Raw genomic sequence first — 20,289 nt, 5'->3', positions numbered from 1 at the left:
AAGTACCTGCATTGCTCACGTCTGTAATGCCAGCACTTTGGGAGGCTGAGGAGGGCGAATCACTTTGAGGTCAGCAGCTTGAGACCAGCCTGGCCAACATGGTGAAACCCTGTCTCTACTAAAAACACAAAAATTAGCCAGGCATGGTGGCGGGCGACTGTAGTCCCAGCTACTCAGGAAGCTGAGGCAAGAGAATCACTTGAACCCGGGAGACAGAGGTTCCAGTGAGTCCAGATCACACCACTGCACTCCAGCCTGAACGACAGAGCGAGACCCTGTCTCAACAACAACAACAACAACAAAATGACTACAGAAGTTAAATATTTTGGTATATTTACTGGATATTTATTTCTTTCACCATCGGACCACGTTTTTTCTTCTAGATGGTATTTTTCGTTTTTGTCTAGATTATATATTTTTTCTCTTTGTGTGAATAATCCCTTAATGTATTAAAGACATTTACTTTTGGTTTATTATATGTAAAGTAAATATTTTCTACAAGGTTTCCTTTGGCATTTAATTTTATTTGCAATTATTTTTAGAAATAATTTTATTTTCGCTTGTTATATTACAGTGCATGAGCAAAAAGACCAACCAAAAAATAAAAAATACAAAGAAAAGTAAATTCTATGATGCTTAAAGAAGAGACAAAGGAAAATGACCTGAAGTAACATCAAGATATGTTGGGGTATCAGGGAATGGAGAGATGACAAGATGATTAAAATGGAAAGAAACTGAGGCAGTACATGAGAGTCATGACTATTCTGAAGTAAATACAACTTTCTTTTTTTTTAATTTGGAGTGGTACATAAAAGAATATAATTGGATAACTTTTGCGAGAGGAGGTTTTCCTTTTGTGTCACTTTTCGGTGTCATAGTGAATTCTTATAATTTGTTGTTGCCTTAGTATCCATTTTGAATACCAGTTTAACTTTCTTATACTAGAAGCAAGTTTCAGTCATGCTTGACACAGTTTCCAATTCTGTACCTCACCCAAGTAGCTCAAGCCAGTGGCCAGAGATAACTCAGATCCATCTCTTCTGCCTAGCCTAGTGGACTGGGCTATCCCTTTCTTTAGAGGAAAGATTGAGGCATTTGCCCACAAACTTAAAGTGACCCAAACTCTATTTCCTCATATATACTGCTAGTTGCCACTTCTCTCTGTTTCTGCTTGACCCTTCATTTCTGCCTTGTGCAACTCAGGAAGGAAGTCTGCCCTCCTGACTCATGTCCGCCTTGCCCAGGATCTGTAAGTAAAAAAATCTTTGCAGTTGTATTCTATTGTGGCAGTGTATTGAATTTGCACATTCCATCTGCCTCAAGCTGGGTTTTCCCCAGAACACAAGGGAGAATACAAGGTTGGACTCACAGTGCCAGAGCAATGGTCAGTCTGGCATAAACTAGACATGGGCCAAAGGAGTCACAAGAGCATCTCCCAGTACAAGCAGATATCCCGTGTGAGGGATCCCCTGGTTACTGGTTGGACAACTAGTCATTAGGTCATCCACCAAGTCAAAGAAGTACCCTGTAAAAATACTCATGTCCAGCTCCCCTTCATTTTCCATTAGGACAGGGTTGCTAACCACTCTGGTCCTGGAACCCGTATTTAGCTTGGTGCTCTCAAAATACCTCTCCTTACTTTCTTTCTCCTTCTCTTCTTCTACCTCTTCTCATTCTCCTGGCTAATCCCCTGCTAATTCCTCCCCATTTTCCTTTTGTTTCCCCTTTATTCATCCTTCCTTCATCTTTGCCCTAAAGACCTTTGTATCCTCCGTTGCCACAACTCTAAAAACAGATGCTCTATACTAGGATTTAATGGGTATGTTGGCTTGTGGTCTGTTATAGAAGTATCATATATCTGATCTCTTTCTCTAACTTCTGGATTACATGAAGAAGAGAATTTTAAAATCTTGTTTTCTTATGCAGGTAGATCTAGACCCTTGACAATTTTTCTCTTAATTCATTACTCCCATTAAAGTCCTGGTCATTTTCACACAAATCTTCTTGCCTTTTTTCTGTTCCAACTCACATTCTTATTTTTTAATGGTCCCTAATGTAAATGTTGGCACAAGCCACTCTATTAGATACTTTAAAAGTATATTTATAGAAGTTTATTCTTCCAGATCCTTTCAATACAGTATAACCCAATTAAAGACAATATATCTAATGTCATTCTATTTGACATGATTTTAGATGTTGCTCACAGAAGGTAAAAGCTTTGATATGGTTCCAAAGTAAATTTATTAAATTTCTCCCAGAAAACTTACATTCCTCTGCTTTTGCATACTTCAGTTTATGTCATTTAGAGTAGCTGTGTCTATTTCATTAGGGATGCTAATTGATCTCAACACAGTATTTAAAGAAAATACCTTCAGCCTACAAAGTTCCTTTGTTAATGCTTAAGATGTTACTTGCATTGTTTCTAGCATCTTAACTGGTACAAACCAAAAAAGAAATCTAATTTATGTTTCCCTAAATCTTATCTTAGGTTCACTTAATTCTTAATTTCTACAAGAGTATTGTAATATTTCACAGCAGAGGTAACTTCCCAGAATATTGTATATAAGGAGTATTCTTTTTCTGATGTTGTAAATGTTGTCTGGATAGAACTTCTGTTACTACCATTTTAAACATTTTCAGAGCATAATTGATTTTACTGTCAAAAATGTTTTCATGGCAATTGACATATCTCAGCCTCAAAAGAAAGATATACGCTTTCAAAAATCAGAAGGATTTGGCTCCAATCACAAAGGCATTTAGAAGTAAGTTGTCTGATTCATGATGGGATTTTAGGAGTTATTTAGTTCTCAGTTTTCATGCCAGTAACAGTGGGAGGGATGAGGAAAAGGTGATACTCATTAAGACACACAAGCTGTATTAATCCTAAGAATCCATTGGTACTGGAATTAGGTTTGTATACAGTCCTGCTGTTTTAATGTATACATATCGCATTCCAGTTAAATTAGAAATGCAAAATTTTGGCAAATTCCTTTTGTAATCCAAGCTTAAATTTCACTGTTTAAAAATATTAATAATGTCCTCCATCTCTTAAAGGGATACATTAAAAGTTAAATGAATAATACCCATAAAGAATTCAACTCAATGCCTGACCTATGGTACATTTATAAGTGATAGCTATCATTAATATTTTTATTCTATATCACTTAACCTATAAAATAAATTTTAAAAAAACTACCATATTATTGATTACCCTTATCTATCCTGAATCCTTTAAATAGGAGTTCATTAATGTATAATTGTTCGATAATCCCAGCTGCTTAAACATCTTCAAGAGCTGTCTAACATTACTACAAATTCTAAACTGTGTAAAACTGGACTATGTTCTAGCATCTTCCTTTTCAAGTTGTACATCAACAACTCAATAGACAATTAGCTTAATTGGCATTGTATAGAAAATAATAACATAAACATTCTTTATACTGATGTGGTTTTAATATTTTGACCTAGAGGCAGACTTATGCATCAGGTCAACTTGCTGGCTATAAGAGTAGTTTGGGGCCGGGTATGGTGGCTCAAGCCTGTAATCCCAGCACTTTGGGAGGCCAAGACGGGCGGATCACAAGGTCAGGAGATCGAGACCATCCTGGCTAACACGGTGAAACCCTGTCTCTACTAAAAAATACAAAAAACTAGCCAGGCGAGGTGGCGGGAGCCTGTAGTCCCAGCTACTCGGGAGGCTGAGGCAGGAGAATGGTGTGAACCCGGGAGGCGGAGCTTGCAGTGAGCTGAGATCCGGCCACTGAACTCCAGCCGGGGCAACAGAGTAAGACTCCATCTCAAAAAAAAAAAAAAAAAAAAAAAGAGTAGTTTGGTGATGCTCTCCAACATTTAAAATTTAAAAACATAAAAATTATGTTCTACAGGTAAATTTATTCACAGTGGTCAAGTGAACATTTTAGAATTTGTTCATTTTAGTGGGGACTGAATTTCTCTAAAAACTAGATTGTTTGACAATGTGTTTCTTTTTAGATCAAATCGTTTCTTTTGTATTAAACAATGCAACTTGGCATCTCAACTTGCTACATTCACAAGCTGTTATGAAGCCACTGTTAGAAGAAAATGTGGAACCTACTTTTGAGTGAGCTTAAGGTCACATCTCTATATATAAAAAAAGATTGTCATGATGGAAAGATAGAAATTGAATTTCTAAACTCGTACAACAAATACCACATAGACCTTTTGTGCACATATAACTTTCTTAATCAACAGTAGGCTTATTATTATCAGGACATTGACACCATTAATATTAAGTAGTCTCACAGTTATGATCCACCTGCCTAAGCTGTTTGGCTCGGAGAAACAGCCACAAATATATGAATATTTTTTTCTTCTATTTTTACTCAGCTCTTTCCCTCTGTATAGAATAGTATCAGAAGCAATGTACTTAAAAATGTGTGCCATTAAAATACTTAATGTTTATAATGCAGCATTATTAATAATAGGGCAGGGAAAGGGCACAAAAGTTTATCGAGTGTTTCCTATTAGCTGTTTCTCTGTTGGGCACCTTTTGACTAATCTCTCCCACTTAATATTCACAACTCCCCTTTGAGATGGACAGCAGTATCCTAACCTTATTAATGAAATCCTCATAGATTAATAACCAGCTTAAGACGAAGTTCTAGGATCTCAATTAGTCTTACTCCAATCATGTGATTCTTATAATATATAATACTTTAAAATCCATCAAAATAATGTATGCATTTAATGCATTTGCCTGTATATGGTGTGAACATTTAAAACATATTTTTGCCAGGTGTGGTGGCTCACTCCTGTAATCCCAGCACTTTGGGAGGCTGAGGCACATGGATCACCTGAGTTCAGGAGTTCAAGAGCAGCCTGGCCAATACAGCAAAAGCTCGTCTTGACTTAAAAATACAAAAATTAGCTGGGCATGGTGGTAGGTGCCTGTAGTCCCAGCTACTAGAAAGGCTGAGGAAACAGGAGAATCGCTTGAATTGGGGAGATAGAGTTTGTAGTGAGCCAACGCCACACCACTGCACTCCAGCCTGGACAACAGAACAGGACTCTGAAAAAAAAAAAAAAAAAAAAAAAAAAAAAGGCGTATTTTGATCTGGAGAAATATTTCAAATATATTTAAGATCTAAACAATTGGATTGGATTCAATCCTTAGCAACTAACTCAGACTACATTGTTGGATGACCAACTTATTTTTTTATTTCTTAAAATCTTGTTTCCTAGCACTGTTGTTCTCCCAGTTCTTTGTCTTCTGTTGGATTCCCACAATTCATGGTGATTTTTTTCCACATTTTGCTTAGACTCTGAGGAATGAAATATTTCCCTGGGCTAGTTACCTTCTCTAGGAGGGAACACACGATGGACTATAGGCCATTCATCATTCAGCATTTAGAAAACGTATCTGTTATCTGGATACGATAGGATATGTTGCTGTTATTCATTGAGGTGGATCTACAAAAATAGCAAGAACGGTGTGCTTCCATCTATAAGGAAAGAGACCTTGTTCAACATTCAGATATACATGTTGGCAATATGTTTGTAGAAACTTTGCCTTATAGCCTTTCTTATTTTGGATCTACAGGATTCTTCTGGTTCCTACTATGGCCTGGAATAGAATGTGGGGAGTAATTTTTTCTAATGCATTGGATAAATACTTTTTCTAAAAATGAACTAGTTAGGAATACTGTGCTAGTCAAGAGAACTTGGAGGTAATTAATCCTAAATCATCAGAGTTTTTGAAAGCTATTTATGTCATCAAGTAGTAAAAAGTGTTTGACAGTATAATTTATCACATTGATATCTAAACTGCAAAAACCTTATATAGTTTATGGAGTCGGCATTTAAAATTTCACAGAATTTTTTTGTGACAGGCTTTGATAATACAATTTGTTGTCAGGTAAGAAGCAGCAGAAAAGTGTTAATATTAAGAAGTATCATCAGTGTAACTGCTGAGAAAATGGTGAGGATGAGTGTTACATAGTATGATCTTCCTGCCTTCTCACCCCCAACACTTTCATATTAAATCAAGTGATAGTTCCACTAAGGAGGGATGGGTAAATTACAAAAAGGCTGAATTGCCTTTTTTTCTCCTAACCAATGTGTGTATATATATATATATATATATATATATATATAGAGAGAGAGAGAGAGAGAGAGAGAGAGAGATAGATATAGATATAGTTTTCTGCTAAAAGCACTTACAAAAATGGGATCTCTTTCATATGGAGGAACAACTATTATAGACTTTTATGCTCTCTATCCAATGGGCCTGCCTTTGTAGAATAGAAAGAGATGATGGCTTGGACATTTTAGGGAACCAATACTTGGTGAAGCAAAAAGCTCTGAAACCCCTGCCAAGTCTGGCACTGAACTGTGCTTTGACAACCATAGAGCAGAGGAGTTGTAAGTTCTCTCCTGTTGCAATACTTTGCAAATGTCAAAATAGTCCATTATGCAAGCCTGCCAATCTTCCTCAAAGCTCTCCATTCAGTTTAAGGGAAGAACATAGATGGTAATCAAATGTCTTTGATTCAAACAGCATTACAGCTGACACATGAACAGATTCAAAGAAAAGAGAAAATAAACAGATTTCACAACTTCCATATTCTTAACAAGAAAGATTCATTGCTCAATTGAATGAGAATTTCCTATAGCCTTGACAGCCAGACTTTGAAATAGTCACTAAGCATTTTTGTACAGTCTTTTAAAATACAAATGTGCAATTAAAATGTATACAATTAAAAGTATGAATGTAACTTCAATTTTCTAGTGCTAATTAATACAATGTAAAGTATGTCATCAGAGATGGCCACAGAGGACATGAAGAGTGACAGAGAGAGGTTGTATAGCATAGTGGTTAAGAGTGTGGGTTCAGGAATCAGACCTGCTAGATTTAAATCCCAGCTCTACAACCAAATGTAAAACCTTGGTCAATATTCGATCTATTGAGCACTTCTTTGTCTCAATTTCCATATATCTCTCTCATCTAATTGTTTTGAGAATTAAATGTATATTATGGAGCTGGGAAGATGGCACAGTAGGAAGCACCAAAAATCTGTCTCCATATCTGAACAATAATTACACTGGAAAAATCTGTCTCATACAATTTTTTGTAACTCTGGATTCTGTTGAAGGCTTGTAACTTCCAGGGAAAGACTTGGACAGCAAATTGTGGTTAATTTTATGACAGGCAGCTGGGTATGAGTGCTGAGAGCAGTTCACTAAAAGGTTGTAGGAGCCAGGGTAAGAAAAAAAAAAAAAAAAAGTGTTCTCCAAGTATCAAAGATCTGTGCTGTGGTTGCTTATTGTTGCATTTGATCACAGAGGTGCCAACAAAGGTGTGAGTGGCTATTGCTTTTGCACATTCCTCCATTTTTAAACCCCTCCCTTCTGGTAACTCTGCTAACATTACTTCCAGGGTATTTGAAGGTCCAGCACTCTTCTCTACTTTCATTATTCTCTTTATTTCCTTTTAGAGCACCATACATTAAAGATTGGGCCATCAGAAAGCAATTGCATATAAGGGGAAAAAATTAAAAGTGATCATGCATGTCCAGGGAAAGATTCAGGTTCAGAAAAGACCTTGAGAATACTTTAAGTTTAGATGTCAGTCTAATTCTGAGCCCAGAGAAGACTGCAATGATTAAGAAAAAAAAGAAAACAATAAACAAAAAAGAATAACAAAAAATAGCAAGCTTGAGGGGGGGGGGAAATATGATTTCCAGAATTATCAGATTGGTTGATTCAAATGTCCCATTTTCAACAAAAAAATTATAAAGCACACCAAGAAAGAGGGAAATATGGCTCATTCAAAGGAAAAAAACAAGTCGAACATACCAGCCATGAAAAAGATCTGATTATAGATCTTTTAGACAATAACTTTAAAATGTCTTAAAGTTGCTTAAAGAATCAGAGGAATACGTGCAGAAAGTTCAGAGAAAAACATATTAACAAAATAGAAATGTCAACAAAGAGATAAAAAGGGACCAAAAAGAAATTCTAGAGCTGAAAACACAAAAATTGAAATAAAAAATTGACTAAGGAGATTCAAAGACAGATTTGAGGAGGCAGAATAAAGAATCAGCGAACCTGAAGGTAAGACAATTGAAATGATCAAGTCTGAGAAACAGAAAGAAAAAAGATTAAAGAAAAGAAAAGTGAACGGAGCCTAAGAAACTCGTAGAGTACCATTAAGCAAATCAACATGCGCATTATGATAGTTCCATAAGGAAACAGAGATAAAAGAAAAGAGAATATTTGGAAAAATAATGGCTGAAAGCTTCTCAAATTTGATAAAAGATATGAATATAAACACCCAAGAAGCTCAATGAACTTCAAGTAAGATGAACTCAGAGATCCACAAGGCACATTACAATCAAACTCTCTAAAGCCAAACACAAAGAGAGAATTCAAAGGCTTCATTAAAGAAAATGACTTGTAACATAAAAGGGCCATATTTTCCTCTTTCTTGGTATGCTTTGTAATTTTTTGTTGAAAATTGACATTTAAATCAAATAGTTTGGTAATTCTAGAAATCATATTTTCCCCTTCCTAAGGTTTCCTGTTTTGGTTACTTTTCTTTGTTTGTTTATTGCTTTCTATTTTTCTTAATTGTTGAAGTCTTCTCTGAGCTCAGGATCAGACTGACATCTAAACTTAAGGTATTATCAGGTTTTTTCTCTGAGCCTGAACTTTTCCCTTTTAATTGGTTTTCCTATATATGCAGTTCTTTTCTGAATGGCCAGATCTTTAATGTCTGGTGCACAAAAAAGAAAAAAAGAGAATAGTGAAAGTAGGGAAGAGTACTGGCTCTCTAAATCTCCTGAAAGTAATGTTAGCAGAAGGGAGGGGCTTTAACAATGGAGGGATGTGCAAAAGCAATAACCACCCACACCTTTGTTGCTACCTCTGTGATCAAATGCAGCAATAAGTTTATCAGAAGTTCATCAGAAGGTTTCTCATGCGAAGCTTCAGGTGCAAGAAGTCAGTGGACCTATACATTAAAAGGGCCAAAACAAAACAAAACAAAACTGTCAAACAAGAATTTGATATTTTGAAGCTAAACTGTGCTTCAAAACTGAGGGAGCACTTAGACATCCCCAGATAAAGAAAATCTGAAGGAATCTACTACCATGAGACTTATAATGCCAGGAATTCTCAAGGGCGTCTTGGAGGGTGAAATGAAAAAAGACTATGCAATAACTCAAAGCCATAAAATTAAATAAATGTCTCAATAAGGGAAAATATATGGCAATTATAAAAGCTAGCATTATTCTAACAAAGGCTTATAACTCTACTTTTTAATGTACATAACTTAAGAGACAAATACATTTTTAAAATATTTTATTGTTTAACAGCTAGTATTAATACAACTTTAATTAGAACTCCACGTGTTTTTCTACACAATTTAAAAGACTTTAAAAATACTTATTACTTTGTTTTGGGGCATACTATCTCTAAAGGCATAATTTTATGATATCAAAAACTGAAAGGGATGGGACAGGGCTATAAAGAAACTATTTATATTTTATTAGAATTAATCTGACATAAATTTATGCAGGAAAATCTAATCCTTACGGTAACAACAAAGAAAATAGCTACAGAATATACAATAAGGAAAATAAGAAAGAAATGCAAACACTTCACTACAAAAATTTCAGATAAATACAAAATTTGTAATGTAGGAAATGAAAGTCAAAACCCTACAAGATATTTAGAAACAGAAAGCTATCACAGAAGTCTCTTTTTATCGGTAATTGCTTTAAATGTATATGTATTAAATTATCTAATCAAAAAACAGAGATATGCATAACAGATTAAAAAAAAAAAACTACATAATCCAAGTATATTCTGTTTACCAGAGACTAATTTGAGAACCAAAGACACAAATAGATTGAAAGTAAAAAGGAAGGAAAATGATGTTTCAGGCAAATCGTAAACAAAAGAGATCAGGAGCAGCTATACTAATATCAAACAAAACAAACTTTAAATCAAAAAACGTACAAGTGATAAATCAGATAGTGCATATTAATTAAAGATTCAATACAGCCACAAGAAATAACAATTATAATAATCACAAACATCTACATGCGTAATCACAGATTATCAAAATACATGAAGCAAAAACTGACAAAACTGAAGAAAGAAATAGACAGGTAAACAATAGTATCTGGAGACTTCAATACCCCACTCTCGCTAAAGTATAAAACAATCAGACAAAAATAAGGCACATAGAACACTCAAATAATGCATCAGATCAACTAAATCCAACAGATGTATACAGAACATTCTACCCATGAACAATGGCATACACATTTTTCTCAAGTCAACATGTAACATTTTCCAGAATAGACCATATGTTAGGCCTGAAATTATGTCTTAATAGATTAAAATGTAGATACAATATTATCTGACCACAATGAGATGAAGTCAGAAATCAATAACAGAAAAAAATGGAAAATTCACAAATTATTGAAAATGAAACAACATACTTTTAAACAATTAATGAAATAAAGAAGAAATTACAAGGGAAATTAGAAAATTCTTAGAGACAAATGAAAACAAAAACAGAATATATCAAAATTTATTGAACCACTAAAACCAGTGCTAAGGGAGAATTTTGTAGCTATAAATGGTAACATTGAAAAACAAGAAAGATCCCAAGTCAACAATCTAACTTAATAATTTAAGGAATTAGGAAAAGAAGAGCAAACTAAATCCAAAGCAAGCTGGATAAAGAAAAAATCAGAGATTAGTGCAAATATTTTAAAAATAGAGAATAGAAAATCAATTTAAAGATTAATGAAACAAAAGGTAATTTTTTTAAAAGACCAAGAAAACTGATAAAATTTTAGTTAAATGTACTAAAAAATTCCTATTAATAATATCAGAAAAAAAAGTGGAGATATTTCTACAGATTCTACAGGAATAAAAAGTATTATTTAAAAAGTACTATGAACAATTGTGCACCAACAAATTAGATAACCTAGATGAAACCAAAAACTTCTAGAAGTGCAATAACTACCAAGACTAAATTACAAGGAAATGGAAAATCTGAATATGCCTGCAATTGGTAAGGAGATTGAATCAGCAGTCAAAGATTTTCAGACAAAGTCCTAGAGGTGATAGTTTCACTAGTGATTCTACCAAACATTTAAAAAATTAAACCAATCCTTCTCAGACTTTTCCAAAAATTGAATAGGAGGGAATACTTCCCAACTCATTCTATAAGGCCAACATTATCTGAATACCAGTCAGATGAAATTACTACAAGAAAAGAAAACTACGATCAATTTTCCTTATGAGCATTTATGTAAAATTTCTCAACAAAATAACAGAAAATAAAATTCAGCAGCATATTGAAAGTTTTATACACAATGAGCAAGTGGAATATATTCCTGGAATGCAAGGATAATTCAACATACAAAAACTGATCAATGTCATATATGATATTAATGGACTAAAGAAAAAAACACATAGTTATCTCAATTGACACAGAAAAAGCTTTCAAGAAAATTCAGCATCCTTTCATGATAAAAATTCTCAACAAAATAAGAATGGATGGAAATATCTCAACATAATTAAAGGCATACATTAAAAACCTGCAGTAAACATCACAATAGTAAAAGACTAAAAGCTTTTCCCCCAAGATGAAGAACCACTCAAGGATAACTGCTTTTACCAATTTTAGTCAACATAGTATTACTGGACATTCTAGCCAGAGCAATCAGACAAGAAAAAGATATAAAAGGCAAACAAATTACAAACGAAGAAGTAAAATTATCACCATTCACACAGTATATAAACTTATATGTAGAAAACTAAAGATTCCACACAAAAAAAAATACTCGAAAAGCTAATAAATTTGGCAAAGTAGTAGGATGCAAAACAAACAAGTGAAAATCAGTTGCATTTCTATATGCTGACAACAAACAACCTGAAAGAGAAATTACTAAACTATTTTATTTATAATAACATAAAAAACTGTAAAATATTTAGCAATTAACTTAAAGCGGTAAAAGACTTGCACAATGAAAACTACAAAACATTGCTGAAAGAAATACATGAAAACATAAATGGAAACACATTTTATGTTCATGAATTAGAAGATGTAATATTATTAAGATAGTAGTGCTACTCAAAGCAATCTATAGATTCAATGTAATCCCTATACAAATCTCATGATGTTTTTTGTAGAAATAGAAGAAAATCCTAAAATTCAAGTGGAATCTTAAGGGATGCCAAATACCCAAATCAATTTTGAAAAAGAAGTGTGGAAAAGTCATACTCCCAGATTTTATAACTTACTACGAATCCACAGTAATCAATACAGTGTTGTACTGCACAGAGACAGACATGTAGACAGATGGAATAGAATAGAATGCTCAGAAATAAAGCCTTATATATATGGTCAAACAATTTTTCACAAGGTTGTCAACCATGCAATAGGGAAAAGGCAGTCTTTTCAAACAATAGTGCTGGGAAAATTGGATATCCTCTTACAAAAGAATGAAGGTGGATCTTTACCTAAAGCCATATACAAGAATTAACTCAAAATAGATCGAAAGTATTAAACTAAAAAAAACTTATTAGAAAATATAGGGCTGAAGCTTTACTACTTAGATTTGTCAGTGCTTTCTTAGATATGATACTGAAGGTACAGATAATACAAGAAAAAAGAGACAAATTTTTCTTTATAAAAATGTTTTAGAACTGTGCATCTGTGTTAGTCTGTTTTATGTTGTTATAAAGAAATACCTGAGGCTAGGAAATGTATAAAGATGAGAGGCTTATTTCACTCATGGCTTCTCAGGCTGTACAAGAAGCATGGCACCAGCATTTGCTTCTAATGAAGCCTCAGGAAACTTTCAATCATGGCAGAAGGCAAAGGGGGAGCAAGTTACATTACGTGGCAATAGAGAGTGAGCAAAAGGGAGATGCCAGGTTCTTTTAAACAACCAGCTCTCACATGAACTTATAGAGTGGAAATTCACTCATTACTGTGGGGAGGGCACTAAATTTTTCATGAGGGATACAGCCCCATGGTCCAACCACCTCCAGTTCAGCCTCATATCCAAGATTAGGGGTAACATTTCAATATGAGATTCTGGGGGGACAAATGTCCAAAGTATAGTAGTGAGAGGTGAAGCCAGCTGGGTTTCTGGGTCTGGTGGGGACTTGGAGAACTTTTCTGTCTAGCTGGAGGAATATAAACGCACCAATCAGCACTCTGTGTCTAGTTAAAAAACTGTAAATGCACCAATCAGCACTCTGTAAGAACACACGAATCAGCACTCTGTGTCTAGTTAAAGGATTATAAACGCACCAATCAGCTCTGTGTAAAATGGAGCAATCAGCACTCTGTAAAATGGACCAATCAGCAGGATGTGGGTGGGGCCAAATAAGGGAATAAAAGCTGGCCACCTGAGCCAGCAGCGGCAACCTGCTTGGGTTTGTTTCCATGCTGTGGAAGGTTGTTCTTTGGCTCTTCACAGTAAACCTTGCTGCTGCTCACTCTTTGGGTCTGCACTACCTTTACGAGCTGTAACACTCACCACAAGGGTCTGTGGCTTCATTCCTGAAGTCAGTGAGACCATGAACTCACCAGGAGGAACAAACAACTCTGGACGCGCCATCTTTAAGAGCTGTAACACTCACTGTGAAGGTCTGTGGCTTCATTCCTGAAGTCAACAAGACCACAAACCCACTGGATGGAAGAAATTCTGAACACATCTGAACATCTGAAGGAACAAACTCTGGAAACACCATCTTTAAGACCAGTAACGCTCACCGTGAGGTTCCGCGGCTTCATTTTTGAAGTCAGTGAGACCAAGAACCCACCAGAAGGAACCAATTCCGGACACAACAGCATCGAAAGATATTATCAACAGAGAGAATTAGCAACCTGTGGAATGAAAGAGAATATTTGAAAATCTTAAGTCTGATACAGGATTAATACCTAGGTTACGTAGAAAATCGTTGAAACTCAACCACAAAAAATAAACGTAATTCAAAAATGGGCAAAGAAATGAGTGTATATATATCTTTTTAAAGAAGGTATACAAATGGCCAATAAGCACATGAAGAGATGCTTAATATCACTAATCATTAGGGATATGCAAATCAAAACTGTAATGAAATATTGCCTTGTACCCATTAACATGGCTCCCTTTAAAAAAAAAAAAAAAAAACCCTGAAAATAACAAGTATCAGTGAGTGTGTAGAGAATTGAGAACCCTTATACCCTGTTGGTAGGAATGCCAATTGTCAATTGTTATAGCTGCTGTTGAATAAAAGAGTAAAATATTTCCTCAAAGATTAAAAATAAAATTACCATATAATCCAGCTAAACTACTACTGACTATATATTTTAAAAACTGATAAAAAGGTCTTGAGATATTTATACACCCATGTTCATAGCGGCAGTATTCACAACAGCTAAAATATAGAAGCAATTCAAGTGTCCATTGTGAAATGAATAGATAAGCAAAATGTGAGCTATGTATGATGGAATATTACTCAAGCTTAAAAGTGAAGGAAAATTATGACATAGGCTGTATAACATGAACAAAACTTGAGGACATTATGCTAAATGAAATAAGCTGGTCACAAAAAGGTAAATAAGACAAATTCCACTTATGTGAGGTACTTAGGGTGGTCAAAACTATGCAGGAAGAAAGTAGAATGCTGGTTTCCAGGGGTTGAGGAGGGGGGAAATTGGGAATAATTTTTAAATGAGCAAAACTTTTAGTTTTACAATATGAAAAGAGTTAAGAATGATGATGGTGATGGCTGCACAACATTTTGAATTTATTAACGTCACTAAACTGTACACTTAAAAATGCTTAAAATTGTAAATAAATTGTATGTTGTATTTCACCACAATAAAAAAAAAAAATGTTTCTTGCAGGTAAAGTGTTTAGAGCACTTAAACACTCAACATTATTAAAGTATCATTATCTAGTACAAACACATATTTTAATATTATATTTATAATATAACACACATATTTTTATATTGTATCTATACTATGTCACACAGATTTTTATGTGTGTTGTACTAGATAATGAGACCAAGGAGACCAAGGCTGTGACAGGAACTAGAAAATAAAGATTGACATTAGAAAGCCAGTCTAGTACAGTGCTTCTCAAAGCATGGCCAGGGGATTGGTGTTCACCTGTGATCTCCTTGCTACTTGTTCATAATGAAATAAGTATGTACAGAGTAAGCATTTAGAAAATTTCACAGAAACTTAAAAAAAAGTCTGTAGAATCTAATAATAAAAAGTTGGATATTGTATTCTGTATGTATTTGATATTTTAATTTTTATTTCTACTGCATCTTTTTAATTTAATTTTACATAATTGAATTGGAAATGTTTTTAGGCTGATCTCTTATTACACATAGTCTAAGGCGTTTGTCTCATGTATGTATGATGTGAAGTCTGTCAAGATTTTTTTTAACCTAAACCTTCCTGTTTTTGAAAGTGACTAATATTCTCTGCCTTAAATTTTTTTCAGTGGAATAATTATTTCCACCAAGAAGGAAAGTATGAATGTCCAAATTAATAGACTTAATATTTTAAGGTAGAAAAATTACTTAATATTTTAAGGTAGAAATATATCAAGTGATCCAATATTTACCTGCAAAGTATTGTGCTTGATGCTGTTGAGTGTAAAAACCAATCATACAGAATTTCTGCTTTCAAGAAGTTTACAGTCCCAGTAAAATCTGGAGACATTTTTGGAACTTAATTCTTGCTTCACATAAGAATAAATATTATTAACTTCTTGGTTAGAATAAGACCTGTGGAACAAGAAGTGGTTCATCAAATTATTCTCAGGGATTTGCACCATATAACAAAGGATATTTTCATCCAGTCAAAATATCCATTAAAAAAAGTGATGGTTGATTTTTACTCAGTCTTCTATGACTGCAAACTAATGGTTACAATTTTTTGTACAAGAAGCATTTTTTTTTTCCCCAATAATAGCAGGTTCTTGTCACATAGCCCAATTGAAAGGACTCCATTTTATGAGCAAATTGTCCCCTTTCCCCTCTGAACCTCTGAAAGGAATAGAGGGGATAAAGTGGGTTCTGAGTAAAAAAGTATAATTTAGACAGATAAAATAAGATTCAGAGGAGAATTTTGTGACAATATGGAGACACAAAAATAAAGAAATCGAATCTATTGGTAGAATAGGCCTATTGTCTCCTTTCTTCATGCCTTGTCCGTAGATGATTTTTCAATGTATAAATGAATTTATAGGGACAAAAAAGTTAGACTTTATCTATTAGCCAAGTACATTGTTATCAGTGAACAACTTCCACCAGTCTATCAGTTTATATTATAAAGTTATCCTTTCTTGTAAAATAAGCCATCTGTGTGAAAATAATTCTTTTTAATCTGTGATCAAATTAATACATAAATATTTATCTTTCTTATGTGAAGCCTTCAATTTGGCTAAGGAAAGGTATTTTTTCTAAATGTTGCTTGAGCAATCCCATTTTACCTGAACTAATTTAAAATGAGGCCTTCATTTATATCAGCAGAGGCTGACTTGTGTGGAGAAACTAATGTTATTGATCTATGTGGAAATTACACTGTGAGGTTCTCCTTAATTGTGGGTCAAAATCCAGTTGGCTACAGAGGATATTTATTGTCAACTTCTACCACAATATCATGTTTTATTGCCAACATTAAATTTAAGGTAAATGCAGAAATATATACCTGTTTCCAAAAAAGGCCAATAAAATGTAGTATATATTAATTCATCCTGGAATGAATAAAAATTTAATTTTTTTGATGGAATATTCATTTTGAGGCACTCAGAAACCATTACAATATATCACATTTGTCAAAAAATAATGCACTCTGTTAGCTACAATAATATATGAGAAGTTTCTTTTATACTGCAATAAGCGTAATAGGCTGCTGTATGTAAGAATACTGTAGTGCATCCTTAAATAAATGCTGTATCTCTAAATTGTAGATATAATTTAAATATAAAATTATTTCATGCATAACATACACAATTTAATTTAAATATAAATTTAGAAAGAATTACAATAAAAAGAGCTTCCTAATCATTCTTATTTTGAGTTTTCCTGTTATGTATTACTGTCTTCTTGGAGGGCAAGATTTCCATTTTTGTGAAAACACATTGAGGTGTTAGCCTGACACCACTAAATTACATGTGTTATCTCTCTCCATCTGGTACAATGGCAAGGCTGTTTGAAGAAATAGGATTCAGGGGAGCTGTATTTCTTAAGCAATACTGTTCCAAAAGAAATTTTCAATCATTTTTTGGAAAATTTTGCAAGAATATATTTAGAAGAGGTATATTCTATTCATATGATTCTGAATGATCTTACTTGGAAAGATATGTATTGTCATATATATCTTTAAGTGGTGGATATGAAATAAGTAAAGGAAAATCTTTACTACAGTTTAACTTCTGAAGTATAAATCCCTTGAAACCCTTAATATGTTGTTTGAGGGTTCTTTATTTTGGCTGTCTATTATTTGCTGATGTTAGACAAAAAATAAAATCGGTGACTCATTATCTCATTATTACAGCCAAAACCATATAAATATATATTCAGTATGCAAAGTATGATAGTGAAACATCTAGAAGACAGGTTCTGATTCAGTTACTCTCCAAACCTACTTATTTTTTCCATAATTTATCATGCATTGGAAATAATTCAAAAATATCCTTGAAACCAAGAATATGTTAGACATGCATCTCTTTTTGAGTTACCTTTTATATAAATGAAATATCATATAATTTTACCAACATTTTTTCATGTATTTTATAGAACATAAATCCAATTAATATTGCACAGTCATTCACATTTCAATTGTATTGACATTATTTAAGTATTAACACTACATCTTTCTGCTTTCCTGAAGCACACTATCATTGACACTTGAGCCAAAGCCTGATCAGAGACAAGTTAATTCTACTGTTCTTGATTGATTTAAGTATTTTAAGTGGACAGTGGCCCCATTGCTATGTGACTTTGGTGAATTTTCAATTCATTCTACAAAGGTATTTTTCAGGTATCTAATACGTACTTTTATTATTCTAGACTTTTTATTTTTAAAATGTAGGGTTGTAAGTAGGAAGATAAATATAGTTTTAAATATAATCATATTATTATACATAGGGGAAAGCAGGCTTAATGGCTTTATTAAGAGCCTTTGATATCCTTTTCCACTTCCGCACAAAATAACTGGGAAGACACAAAAAAGATTTAAAACATCAATAACTTGAAATTTAGTGCTGAGAGACAAGCCAAAATCTTGTAGGAACTTAAAAAATTATAGGACTTATGAAATTTAATTGAAGGAAAAAAACAACTGTTGAGACCTAAGTCCATTAGGCAATAATATGTTCAGCTTCACACAACTACACTAGATAATCTAGAAAATAATGGTGATAGACATGCATTCAAACCCTCATTTGTTACCTGATTCAGAGAATATACAAATCTGAACTGTGGCATAAATTCCTTTTCTCCCTTGGGGTTTGTTCTGTATTTCAATTCAGGCTACAACCCCAACACACACATGTGTATACCTCCCTCCAACAGGCACACACGCACACACACACACACACGCACACACATGATTTTCCTTGATAAGATACAAATTCTAAATAACAATATGGTAAAAAATTAGAATGATAGGGTGTTTAGTCATCACACTTTACTCACTGAAGACAATTTTTTCATAAAAGTTTACAGTAATGTAGGAAAAGGGTAGAAATCCTAATTTTTCATGTAATTCTATAATATTCTATAACTCTGAGCAAGGTGTAGCATATAGAAAAGGTAAGCAATCATATAAAGCCTGTTTAAAACCTACAATTGCCCTTGGAGTTGAACATGTCAAGTTTCTTTTCAAGTATTTATTGAAGCATAAACAGTAGGGCCGAAAGCAATGTTTTTCTTTTTCATCTTTTAAAACTTTATATCAGAGATATAAATTGTGATACCTGTGATATTATAATATCAGAGATTGATATCACAGTCTCTGTGGGAGACTGTAAATGCAGTCCACCACTAACACAAATTAAGCAGTCAAGTTTCCCACAATTGGGAAAATCACAAGGGTCAGCATATCTGGAATACAATGGATAAGCCTCACCCTGTGAAAACAACTTTTGTGATCATGGTATCTCCTCTGCCAGATAAGTAGAAAGGCAATCTTTTGACTCTTACCTATGAAAAATATTTACCCCAGTATCATTATCTCACATTATTCGAATACGAGTATTGAGAAAATAAAAGAAAACACGGAGCCAAGTAAGTATTGAAGAACAAAGAAAACCAAAAAACAATATGAAGATTAATTAGAGGAGCAGCATACTTCAAGAGATGATCTATTGTGACATGTAGAAGAAAGTATCTGGAATATGGTATTCCCTAATAATTGCAGTAAGTTATGGCCTTCATGTATCAAGAGTTACAAGTTAATAGAGCCAAAAAAGAATGAGGGTGGAGATCAAAACCATCTACATGAAATAAAAAGAATAAGATAAAACAAGACAGAATACTAAAAATGGCTTTTAGTAGAGAGGGTGAAAATTATAGGAAAATAAAGCTTAATTTAAAAAAAAAAAAAACTAAAAGATAACAAGCAGTAGGATTGAAAATGGAATATATGGTTCCAAAAACGCTAGAGAATTTAAAGAGACATACAAAGTCTATGAGGCAAAAGACAGAAAGCAAAGAGATAAGGGAAACATAAATAAAAGAAAGCACACCTAATGAGACAATGTTTCAAATGTATCTGTTTTATTTTTCAGGACTAGTAATTCTTTTATCTTCTTGTTTCATTCTTCAAACTATCTTAGCAGCTTAGGCAGTTGAACTTATCCAGGAAAACATCCCAGCACAGAATAAAACTAGAGTCCTCAGTTTTTCAAAATCAAAACATTTTTATGAATGAAATGGTAGGAGAAAAGAAGGGATTTCTAATTCTCAAGTGGAAAGGTTAATGCCAAAATCTACATATTTTGCAATAGTAAAAAGAGATGTAATAACCAGCTTTCCAGGGAAAGTTTCCCTGCCTTTGAATGAATTACAGCATCAAAAAGGAATATCCTCCTTGTGTGGGGCTCAGAGGGGATTCCTCTGACACTTGTACCTTCATGGCTGGCTTCAAAAGATGATGGTGGAATATACTCTGCAGAGAAGTGTCACAGTCTGGAAATATATGGACTTTACCTCTTGCTGCCTGTCTGGAGTACTGGAGAAATGTCCTGTATCACCTTGTGTGGCGAT

General features: G+C 33.7%; 1 non-coding gene across 1 annotated transcript; it reads right to left on the bottom strand.

Annotated features, from left to right (window-relative positions):
• Positions 1-19,039: 19,039 nt before the first annotated feature.
• On the bottom strand, positions 19,040-19,201 carry LOC112627308. The gene has a single exon (XR_003120145.1). It is a non-coding gene; the product is annotated as a U1 spliceosomal RNA (small nuclear RNA).
• Positions 19,202-20,289: the final 1,088 nt, after the last annotated feature.

This window comes from Theropithecus gelada, chromosome 6 (genome assembly GCF_003255815.1).
Source record: "Theropithecus gelada isolate Dixy chromosome 6, Tgel_1.0, whole genome shotgun sequence".
NCBI classification, from domain to species: domain Eukaryota; kingdom Metazoa; phylum Chordata; class Mammalia; order Primates; family Cercopithecidae; genus Theropithecus; species Theropithecus gelada.
The sequence above is the reverse complement of the archived record's forward strand: the minus strand, read 5'-3'. Positions and strand labels throughout refer to the sequence as shown.